We start from the raw sequence: 11,621 nt of genomic DNA, 5'->3' as shown, positions 1-11,621 counted from the left end.
CAACAATGAGAAGCCCGTGCACTGCAATGAAGAGTAGCCCCTGCTCGCCACAACTAGAGAAAGCCTGCGCACAGCAGTGAAGACCCAACACAGCCAAAAAGAAAGAAAGAAAGAAAGGAAGGAAGAAAGAAAAGCAGAAAGCAGAACTTTTGACCAGCTGTTCCCTCCCATGTCCACTGACCAGCATGAGCCACCTACATCACCTCGGAGCAAGCCCAGCTCTCAGGGATGCTTCTGCCCTCATCTCTTTCCAGCCGGCTTTAGGATCAGTGCCCTCCCCCACGGTACTTAGAGACTTTCCCATTCTATTATCGACCCACTGGCTATTTTTATTTTGCCCTTTTCAGACTATCTGTACTCAGAAACATTCTATGCATGCACTGAGCCCAATGACAGAAGCCAGCAAAGGGAAAGAAAAAATAAATTTTCAAGATACTTGGGTTAAAAATGCCAGAGCAGGTGAGGATTTGGTAGGAAAAATCAGTCTCTGCTAAAGTTCATTTAATTACACCCATCCTGGGCTTCCCTGGTGACACAGTGGTTAAGAATCCACCTGACAATGCAGGGAACACAGGTTCCAGCCCTGGTCTGGGAAGATCCCACATGCCGCAGAGCAACTAAGCCCGTGTGCCACAACTACTGAGGCTGCGCTCTAGAGCCCGCAAACTACAACTACTGAGCCCACGTGCCACAACTAGTGAAGCCCGCGTATCTAGAGCCCGTGGTCCACAACAAGAGAAGCCACCGCAATGAGAAATCTGCTCACTGCAACGAAGAGTAGCCCCTGCTCGCCGCAACTAGAGAAAGCCCGTGCGCAGCAACAAAGACCCAATGCAACCAAAAATTAATTAATTAATTAATTTAAAAAAATTACACCTATCCATGATTATATTCACACCCATGATTAAGTGAATAGAGCAGATGCAATGAAGTAAAGAAAAGAAATTCCCCTTTCCATGCTACCCAGGCAGAGGTCCATACGGCCTTGTTCTGGGTGCCCATCGTAACTTAAAGGGAAGCTTTCACAATGTCCAGAATGCTTGATGCCCTGCAAATGAAGGAGGAGGCGTCATCTGTTATTAAGTAGTTTATACAGTTAAGGAAGGAAGGGAGGGAGGAAGGGAGGGAGGGAGGAGGGGAAAGAAAGAAAAAGAAAGAGAGAAAGAAAGAAAGAAAGGGAGAAAGAAGGAAAGAAAGAAATTCTTCTTTGCCCTCCCAGGGCCTTCAATCTGCAGGGGAGACAAGACTCCCTGGGTAATAGTTAAATGATACAACCCAGAAAGAGTCAGAGGAGGTATCTGAGATGCAGACTGGAGTCCACGTTCATTCTCTGCCTGGCATTTGTCCCTGGTTAGGGCATTAAACCTTTCCTCATCTGCAGAGTTGAGAAACTCCCAGCAGCGTGGTGGGAACAATGTGCAGATGGAGGTGTATTAATGTGCAAAGCAGGAAGCCTGGACCATGTCTGGCTCCTGTGAACGAGGCTGTAAGAACAGCAGAAAGTGATGTGCATGTGAGAAGCCTCTCTCCTTTAGGGGGCAGACCTGATCCTCTCCCTGGGGTGGAAGTCTTTACTCACCTGAGTTGCCTCCATTTGAAAGTAAGGAGTTTGGAGAAGGTCCTTCCCCAGGGGGTCCTGATACCTGACCCCCAAGCATCCTAAAGCACTCCATTCACTCCATTGGGCCTGATGGATTCTTTCCAGGACCTATGGCAGCACGTCTACACCTCCCGTGGTTGAGCCCCCTCCTTTCTGGTCCTGTGTAGGGAGACAGCCTAAAAGGTTTATTGCCCCTTCTGTACCTGGCATTGAGCTGACACTGAGGATCCAGTGATGAACAAGGTCCTGAATTAGTAACCTGGGATCTCCTTTCCCACTTCCTAGGCTGGGATCCTCCCAGCCTGGATTCTTAGCCGTTTTCAATCTCTGAGTCTCCACAATGGGGAGCTGTGGGCAGAGAAGCTGCCCATCTGCTGGTGGAGCTCAGAGCCTGAGGTCTGCCATGGCCCCAGGCTGGGCAGGCCCTTGGGGCATGCCGTGGGCCTGGGCTGTGAGAGCCTGTCTGGTAGCAGTGGGACACCTTTTCAGAGTGAGACATGGGCTGGTCCACGTGCAGTGATGTTTACAATTAATTGATCACAACCAGTTACAGAGTGAGACATGGACCATCCTCAATACCTGCCGTGGTCTGTTTCACCACTGTCTATAAGTCTATAGTAACCCTGAGCATTTGCAGGATACATCCGTGCCATTTAATTGTTTCAGGAGGGGGCTTGCCTGGTAGTGCAGTGGTTAAGAATCCACCTGCCAATGCAGGGGACACGGGTTCGAGCCCTTGTCCGGGAAGATCCCACATGCTGCGGAGCAACTAAGCCCATGCACCACAACTACTGAGCTCGCGCGCCTGGAGCCCGTGCTCCACAACAAAAGAAGCCACCGCAATGAGAAGCCCGTGCACTGTAACAAAGAGTAGCCCCGCTCGCCGCAACTAGAGAAAGCCAGCATGCAGTAACGAAGACCCAGCGCAGCCAAAAATAAATAAAAATTAAAAAAAAATTTTCTCAGGAGGCAAGGAGCAAGCATGGGGTTAGCTGGATGCTGCCTTTTTTTTTCCTTTGGCTGCACTGCACGGCATGCAGGATCATCTTAGTTTCCTGAACCGATGCCCCCTGCATTGGACGCACAGAATCCTAACCACTGGACCACCAGGGAAGTCCCTGGATGCTGCCTTGACTCACATCCCAACTCAGGTCATCCCAGCGAGTGGGAACATGAGGACCCTGTGTGTGAGACAGATACTTCATTGAGCCAGAGAAGGGGACGAAAACATCAGGTCAGCGGATCCAGGCTAATAAAAGGATGTGCCTCTGAGAAGCAGTCAAATGCCAAAGCGGCAAGGGGAAGGAAGCATTTGTATTCACTGGGTAGGCTTCAAGGCTCCCACGGCCATAGGACAGGTTGTTCTCCTCTGGGACAGACTCACGGGAGGCAGGATGCCCCACCATGCGGGTTCAGGCACAGCTCTGGAGGCACGATGGGGGTGCTGGCTCGGCCACAGATTGCCTGTGTGACCTGGGACTCCGGGACATTCTTGAGTGTGGAGTGAGAGGATGTCTGGCCCATGGTAAGAGCTCAATACCGTGACAGTGATGGGAACGATGCAGCCAGGATTTTTAGAGGACACACAAAAGTCCTTAGCTCTGCTGTGTCTCTCCATCCAACTTCAGCCAGTCTTCTTGTCCTTTCCCTTCCCTTTCCTGCGGAGGGAGAGATCAATAGCGGATGATGGGGAAAACCAGAGGCTGAGGGGGAGATCATCGAGGACTGAACAAGACCACATGTGGGGGCTTCCCTGGTGGCGCAGTGGTTGAGAGTCCGCCTGCCGATGCAGGGGACACGGGTTCTTGCCCCGGTCCGGGAAGATCCCACATGCCGCAGAGCGGCTGGGACCGTGAGCCATGGCCGCTGGGCCTGCGCGTCCGGAGCCTGTGCTCCGCAGCGGGAGAGGCCATAACAGTGAGAGGCCCGCGTAACGCAAAAAAAAAAAAAAAGACCACATGTGGCCCCCTTGGGCCTCGGTGCGGAGGGAAGAAAGGAGGCTGGGATTAGGGGAGGTCGAGCTGGTGGGGAGCAGGGGTCTGGGGGTTACACACAAGCTCTCAGGCTGCTGGGAGGGAGAGAAGCCTCTCACTCGGGATCAGAGAGACCTGACACCCTGCGAGCCCAGGCCTAGGGAAGCCCCTGCTGTTCCAGAGCCCCTGTGGGGAGCCCTGGGCAGCACTGGGTGTGAGAGGGGCCTCCTGGACCTAGGACTCTGCCCACTGTCCTTCCCTCCTGCTTCCCTCCCTGTCGGGTGCACTGGAGCACCCTCCGTCCCCAGGACTGGCTACCTCAGCAAGCTTTACCTTCTGCCTCCCAAAAGGAAAAGACGCTTTTCTATTTTTTAAAATAAATTTATTAATTTACTTATTTATTTGTTTATTTATTTACTTTTGGGTGCATTGGGTCTTCGCTGCTGCACGTGGGCTTTCTCTAGTTGCGGTGAATGGGGTCTACTCTTCCTTGCGGTGCGCGGGCTTCTCATTGCGGTGGCTCCTCTTGCTGCAGAGCACGGACTCTAGGTGTGTGGGCTTCAGTAGTTGTGGTGCACGGGCTCTAGAGCACAGGCTCAGTAGTTGTGGCACACGGGCTTAGCTGCTTCACGGCATGTGGGATCTTGCCTGACCAGGGCTCGAACCCGTGTCCCCTGCATTGGCAGGCGGATTCTTAACCACTGCGCACCCAGGGAAGTCTGACCCTTTTCTATTTTAACAGATTAACTGCTCATCGCTAGCAAAACACTAAGAAGAGCAAGCTAACAAATGCTGAGTATTTATAGAGGCTTAAGAACAAAGTTTTCGGAGTCATTGTCCCTAGTTCCTGACCCTTTTGCTTAGTTGACAGAAATGTCACGGGCTCTGACCCTTACCATCTGGTGAATTGGGGCAAAGTGCTTGACCTCTTAGGGCCTCGGTTTCTCCACTTTAAAGATGAAGATCAAGAGACCCTTCTCGCTGTATTGAAAGGACCAAATGAGCCCTGGTTTGAAAGCACTGCTCTGTAAACACTGGTTTCTTTCCCTTCCCCCAGGCCAGGACTTTCACATTGCTGTAACTTTCATTCATTTATCCATTCATGTAGTTTTATATTTTTGCTGGGCTTATAAAATAGGTGTTATACATGTTCATTGCAATAAATTCAAATAACACAGTGTGTATAAAGTAGAACACGAAGGCTCCCCTACCCCCATTCCACTGCCCAGGGGTTGTTTCTCTGTGAAGTATTCAGCCACTGTCTGCCCTCTTCATTTTCTTCTCTTCTCTAATCTGGACTGGAGGCCATTTCCCACTGGGCTGAGAACTCTTCAGGGCAAAAACTGTGTCATAGTCATCTCTGTATCCGGAATACTCAGCATTCCATATGCATTTGTGGAATGAATTGGATTTCCCTTTAAAAAGAGGGCAGGGGCTTCCCTGGTGGCGCAGTGGTTGAGAGTCCGCCTGCCAATGCAGGGGACACGGATTCGTGCCCCGGTCCCGGAAGATCCCACATGCCGCGGAGCGGCTGGGCCCGTGAGCCGGCTGGGCCCGTGAGCCGCGGCTGCTGGGCCTGCGCGTCCGGAGCCTGTGCTCCGCCAGCGGGAGAGGCCACAACAGTGAGAGGCCCGCGTACCGCAAAAAAAAAAAAAAAAAAAAAAAGAGGGCAAAAACAATACTATTGGGGACCAGGGATGGGAAATGAGGAGGAAGCATTTAGCCAGTAGCTTTATATATAAAATTGTAACTTAGAAAGCTGTTTCACAAGACAATATTTACCCCCTTGATATCATTTCTGCTCTGTTCTATTTCTTAGGGAAAAAAATCTGATCTTGACCCAACTAAATTGATTTCTCTTTTTTTTTTTTTTTTTTTTTTTCTTTGCGGTACGCGGGCCTCTCACTGTTGTGGCCTCTCCTGTTGCGGAGCACAGCCTCCGGACGCGCAGGCTCAGCGGCCATGGCTCACGGGCCCAGCCGCTCTGCGGCACGTGGGATCTTCCCGGACCGGGGCACGAACCCGTGTCCCCTGCATTGGCAGGCGGACTCTCTACCACTGAACCACCAGGGAAGCCCTAAATTGATTTCTTGACAGGGTCACAACTTGAAAAATACTGGTCTCGTGCGTGGCTCACAGCCATCCACTGGAATTCCCTTTGGGGGAAGCCTATGAGGATGGTGGGAGTTAGAATGCTCTCCGTGTAAATGTCCTCCATGCCAACAGTGCATTCCATAATCCACATGTGGCAATAAATCAGCCCAGGCAGATCAGTGAGCCAAGTTTCTGATTCCCAAACCTTATTGGCTCCTAGCCCGACCCAGAAAGGGAGACCGCCTTTCAGATCTTCATTTCCAAGTGCCCAAACAACTGCCAAGTCACCAAATACCTGTAGAGCCTTCAGCAACCAGCTCATCTTGCTAGCCTCAGGGCCTTTATCTTTAAACTGAGGGAACTGGATCAGATAATTAGGTTCTATCCTAATTTAAATTCTTTGATCTACGATTCTTTCTGGACAACCAAGGGAGGAAGGTAAAGGCAAGACCAGCAAGACCAGAGGTAGTGGGCATCAGTGGTTCTGGTCTGTTCAGCTTCCTTCCCCTCCTTCTGCAAATGGCACCTCCCTTTCCTCTGGGAACCTATCCCACCTCCATTTTCATGGGTTCTAGTGGGGATGGGCAACTGACCAGGCCTGGACAAAAGTACCCCAGGCCACAGCCATTGACCTATGGTGGGTAGGACACCAAGAAGGGCCAGTCAGGAGCCTGGGTTTTTATATAAGGGGAGGGTCCCTAAATGGAGGTAAGAGAAGCCTCAAGCTGTCTGTTACTAGGTCCCCTCCCCCTGCTGAGGGCAGTATTTCTGTTCAGCTTCACCACAGCACTAAAAAGGGGGAACCATTAGTCATCTCCTTTCACAGATGAGAAAAGGGAGATTTGGAAAACTGAAGAAACCTGCTCAGGGACTTCCCTGGCAGTCCAGTGGTTAGGACTCCGCACTTCCACTGCAGGGGGCACGGGTTGGATCCCTGGTCAGGGAACTAAGATTCCTGCATGCTGCACAGCACAGCACTCGCTAAAAAATAAAGAAAGAAACCTGCTCAGGATCACACAAAAATGGATTTCGATACTGTTCCAACCTGTCTGGACTCCAAACCTTCTTAGCCCTCCTGCATGCGCTACCCAGCTGAGGACTAGGGTTCCAGGAACAGATCTGTAATTGGCTGACTGGGGAATTTCAATTGAGCGGGGACTTAACACGACATGGTTTTATTTCTTTTCTAATCAAGGCTTTTAACCAATCTCTGTCAAATTTCCCCCTTCCAGCCCTCCTTGAGGTCTCTGGTGGATCCACCATCTTTAGTGTGACGTTTAGTATCAGGAATCCAGTCAGGTCCATTAACAACTGCCATCTCATTTCTGACTTACGTCACCTGTGCCCCCTCCCTGTCATCCTTCTCCAGGCGTGGGGTACAGGGTCTGCTCCACGGACTTGGAGTGGGGAAGGGCCTTGGTCAGCCTTTCAATCCTCCAATCACTGCAGCCAGTTTGGGGTGAGTGTGTATGTGTGTATCTGGTGTCAAGTGGAGGGGGTTACTTCATTCTTCCTTTTCAGTGTCAAACTTCTCCAGCATTGGGGCCTGGTAGGGCAAGGGGACGGGCAATTTCTCTTTACTTAACCTCCCACAGATTAGACCCCCGTCCCCTTTATGGCTGCTGCTGCTTGACTGAGTGTGGCTTGTGTCCAGTTATTGGTTTCTTATAGGGGGAGGTTTAGCTCAGCTTCTGTTGGGACTCCTTGCCCCCAGCTTCTTGCTGTTGGGGTAACCTTGGCCTGGCAGACAGCCCCTCTTGAGTCCACCCAATGGATGTTCTAGAGACCACTCCACTGATGACCCCTCTCTCTGCTTCAGGTCTTCAGTTCTCTCCTCCCTTTGCTCTAGGAGTCACAGGGCAGAACAGCAAGTCTGATGCTTATGGTGGTATAAGATGCCAGTCCCTCTTCTTGCAGGAGCCCCCAAGTTTTCTTAGAGCACCCCCTTCACCTGAGTTTGAGAAGTATGTTAGTTACCTATTGCTGCATAGCAAATTATCCCCAGAAGTTAGTTGCTTAAAATAGTAAACATTTATCATGTCATAGATTTTTGGGGTCAGGAATTAGGAAGCACTTTATTTTATTTTATATTTTAAAATAAATTTATTTATTTTATTTATTTATTTTTGACTGCATTGGGTCTTCGTTTCTGTGCGCGGGCTTTCTCTAGTTGCAGCGAGCGGGGGCTACTCTTCGTTGCGATGGGCGGGCTTCTCATTTCTGTGGCTTCTATTGTTGAGGGGCACAGGCTCTAGGCGCGTGGGCTACAGTAGCTGCAGCATGCGGGCTTAGTAGTTGTGGCTCGCAGGCTCGAGAGCACAGGCTCAGTAGTTGTGACACACAGTCTTAGTTGCTCCGTGGCATGTGGGATCTTCCCAGACCAGGGATCAAACCCATGTCCCCTGCATTGGCAGGCAGATTCTCAACCACTGTGCCACCAGGGAAGCCCCTAGGAAGCAGTTTAGCTGGGTGGTTCTGGCTCAGAGTCTCATGAGTTGGAATCAAGACATTAGCTGGGGCTTCAGTCATCTGAAGGCTTGACTGAGGATGGAAGATCCATTTCCAAACTCGCTCACATGGCTGTTGGCAGGAGGCTTCAGTTCTTTTTCATGTGCTCTTGTCCACAACACTGCTCACAACATGGCAGCTGGCTTTCCCCAGAGTAAGTAATTCAAGAGAGAGCAAGACAATGTAGAAACCATGATGTCTTTTATGATCTAGCTTTAGAAGTGACATACCACCAGTTCTTTCCAATTCTATTGGCTACATGTACCAAAACTGACGCACTATGGGAGGGGGTTATCCAAGGCATGAGTAGCAGGTGTCATGGACTACTGGGGGCCATTTGGAGGCTGGCTGTCACAGGAGGTGAGGGAAAATCCTCTACTGAATACTGATCAACTAACAAACGTCCCCCAACCCTGACCCCCAACAGCTTCTCTTAAAAATTGGGAATACAGTCTTACTGGGTTAATGGTTAGGGTTGGAGAGCCTGTTCTCTGCTTAGAAGTCCAATAGACACATAAAGCCATCATCACCAAAATTAAAATATTGATTTTTCCTTCAAAACATATATCTCTCATAATTTCCCTTCTATCAGTATATGGCAATTCCACCTTTCCAGTTGCTGTGGCCAAAAATCCAGGGTCATCCTACTCATCTTTTTCTCTTATGTCTCTGTCTGATCCATCAGCAAATCCTGTTGGCTCTACCTTGAAAATACATCTAGAATCTAGGTACCTCTCTCCACTTCGGCTGCCACCACCCAGACTCCAGGCACCTTCCTTTAGCACCGATATAGCCTCCTACCTGGCCTCCTTATTCCTATCCTTTCCCTCCCACATTCTGTTCTCAAGGCAACAGCCAGAGTGATTTTTTTTTCTTTTTTTTTCTGGCCGCACCACATGGCTTGTGGGATCTCCGTTCCCCTGATCAGGGATTGAACCCCTGCCACAGCAGTGAAAGCCTGGAATCCTAACCACTAGGCCACCAGGGAACTCCCCAGAGTAATCTTTTAAAAACATAAATTATAAACCTCTTCTGATCCAAACCTTCCAGAAGCTCAGTTTCTTTTAAAGTAAGAGCTAAACTCCTGACATTGGCCTATACACTAAAGAGTTTTGTCTTAATCCTATCAGGGAGGAACAAAGATTCTTATTGGGGAAGTGATGTAATGGAAACTAAAATTAGGTCAGTGTATTGGGGAAATGGGGTGGGAGTGAGTCCAGCAAAGAAGCTGCCATTGTAATTCAGATGTGAAGGGACAGGTAGCAATTAATAAAAGTGACCTCCCATTTATTCAGTGCTATGTGCCAAACACTGTGCTTTCCACACCTTTCCTCAGTTAAATATTTATAGCAATTTTGTGAGGTAGGTGTTATTATTATTCTCCTTTTACAGGTAGAAAAACCAGGTCCCAAAGAGATTACATAACTTGTCCAAGGTCATACAACTAGGCAAGGTCAACAGAGCCATGGATTGAAACCCAAACCTGTGTACTACCAATGCTTTCCAAGCTGTCATTTTCATTGACAAATGTTGAAACCCAGGGACATCATAAGAGTTTTCATTACAGAAAATAGAAATCTTTATTATAAAACAGCCGTGCATGAGTCTAGTTGTTTAAAGAAATTCCAAGTGGAATATGATTTAAAGAAATAAAGCCATGTCTTTATAATTGGGCTTCTTACACATTAATCTTCAGTTTTTGTCTTTTAGTGTGTAGTCTAACCTTGACTTCTTGGCTCTCTCCCAGAGCCAACAACCCTCCATCTGACTTTGGAAATAGCCATCATCAGGCTGGCTTAAGACTTCGGGCCAGGTTAATTTCCGAAGCCACAGGATGGCTTCCCTTGACTCCATGGCATCCACTCATCCTGAAGAGCCTGCCATTCCTGGCAGAGATGGGCTCTGAATTCTCTGCACAGAATGAGAATTTCCATCCTCATCCACCCCCTCCCAGGGCTTCTGTCATAGCTGTAGCTCAGCTGTATCCATGCACTTCCCTACACATCAAACTCCTGGAGAGCTCAGGGCTCCTCCATCTGTTCATCTTCCACAGGAAGAAGGAGAGTGAGGAGAATTATACCCAACAAAGCCTTTACTTAGCTGTTTGACCTTCAAAGCTATAGCTTGTTGTTTTTCTAATTAGAAACCCCAGTGATAAGATTTGCACATTACACACTTCCACTCTGCACCCCAGATCCCCGAACAATATCCTCAAATAAGCCAGTGGTTTCTACTTCATTTATAAAACTACTTCTAACAGAGGTACTGTCTTTCAAAGGGACCAAACCCACTTTCCCAGAACACAGTCCAGAACACAAGTGAGCAAGCCATAGCAAAGCTTTACAAACAATACTAATCTGTATACTTATAGAAGTCTTTAGAGTCAGCAAGGTGCATGTGCATCCTTTATACATTCTTTGGTTTAATGCTGTCAGCAATCAAGTGTGGTAGGTTTCATCACACCGAATTTACAGGTAGAGAATTTGAGGTTCAGAGAGATTATGTAATTTGCCCAAGGTCATACAGTAGAGCTGGGTTTCAAAATGGCAGATGTTTTCATCCCAACTCAAACATGCCAGACTTCTCCTCCCCCCACCCCCATTCTGTAATTCCTGGTGACGCTTATATCCCAACTCTATGACAAGCAGGCATCTGGATGCCTAGAGGCAGTCCCTAATTCGTAAGAGTTCTCCCACTTCATCCAGCCGTCACAGATCTAAGATCTGATCCTTAGGATATTGGTTTTTATTAATTCACTGATGGCTTAACAGATTGGAGAAGGTAAGTCACACTAACTAAGCAAGTAACTAAGTGATAAACTCAAATATGAATTTCTTAACTCATACTGTGGCTTGTTGGGAGGTCAGAATTTGTAAGTTGCCACTGGAAAAGAGTTGGCCAGTTAGTGTTGGAGCTACTGTCCCTTTCTATGCTCCAGGTTCTGCTGGGAGAACTGGAAATGGAGGGGGGTGGGGCCAGGTCAGCTGCAACTTTAGGGCTGAAGATGGGCCCAACCCCAAGGCTCAACCTGGATCTCTGAGGAGGGAGGAATGGTCTACCTGGTTTGGGGAGGGCTGATGTTAGGTCCAGCTTTGTGTCCTAGGTTTGGATGAGGGTAGATTTAAATAGACTATCAAGGTTTAGAACTGAAGGGTGATACTAACACAATATTGTAAATCAACTATACTTCAATTAAAAAAAAGGGGGGGGGAATTGTAGGGTGGAAGGGAGGGGAAGGATGGGGCCAAGATTCTACCTTGGACCCTCTTTCATGGGGTGGGGAGCATCAGGCTTTTAGGTGCTCCTGTTTGACTTTGAAGACAGTAGAGTAGGAATCAACCAGAACTCTAGAATTCACAGCTCACTTTGCACACGAATGGCCCCCACCTTGGAGCTAGGCAGCCCTAGATTGTGACTCCCTGGAGAAAAAGAGGGATATTAGGCAG

Source organism: Hyperoodon ampullatus (genome assembly GCF_949752795.1).
Source record: "Hyperoodon ampullatus genome assembly, chromosome: 15".
In the NCBI taxonomy this organism is placed as follows: Eukaryota; Metazoa; Chordata; class Mammalia; order Artiodactyla; family Ziphiidae; genus Hyperoodon; species Hyperoodon ampullatus.
Note: the sequence above shows the minus strand (reverse complement) of the source record.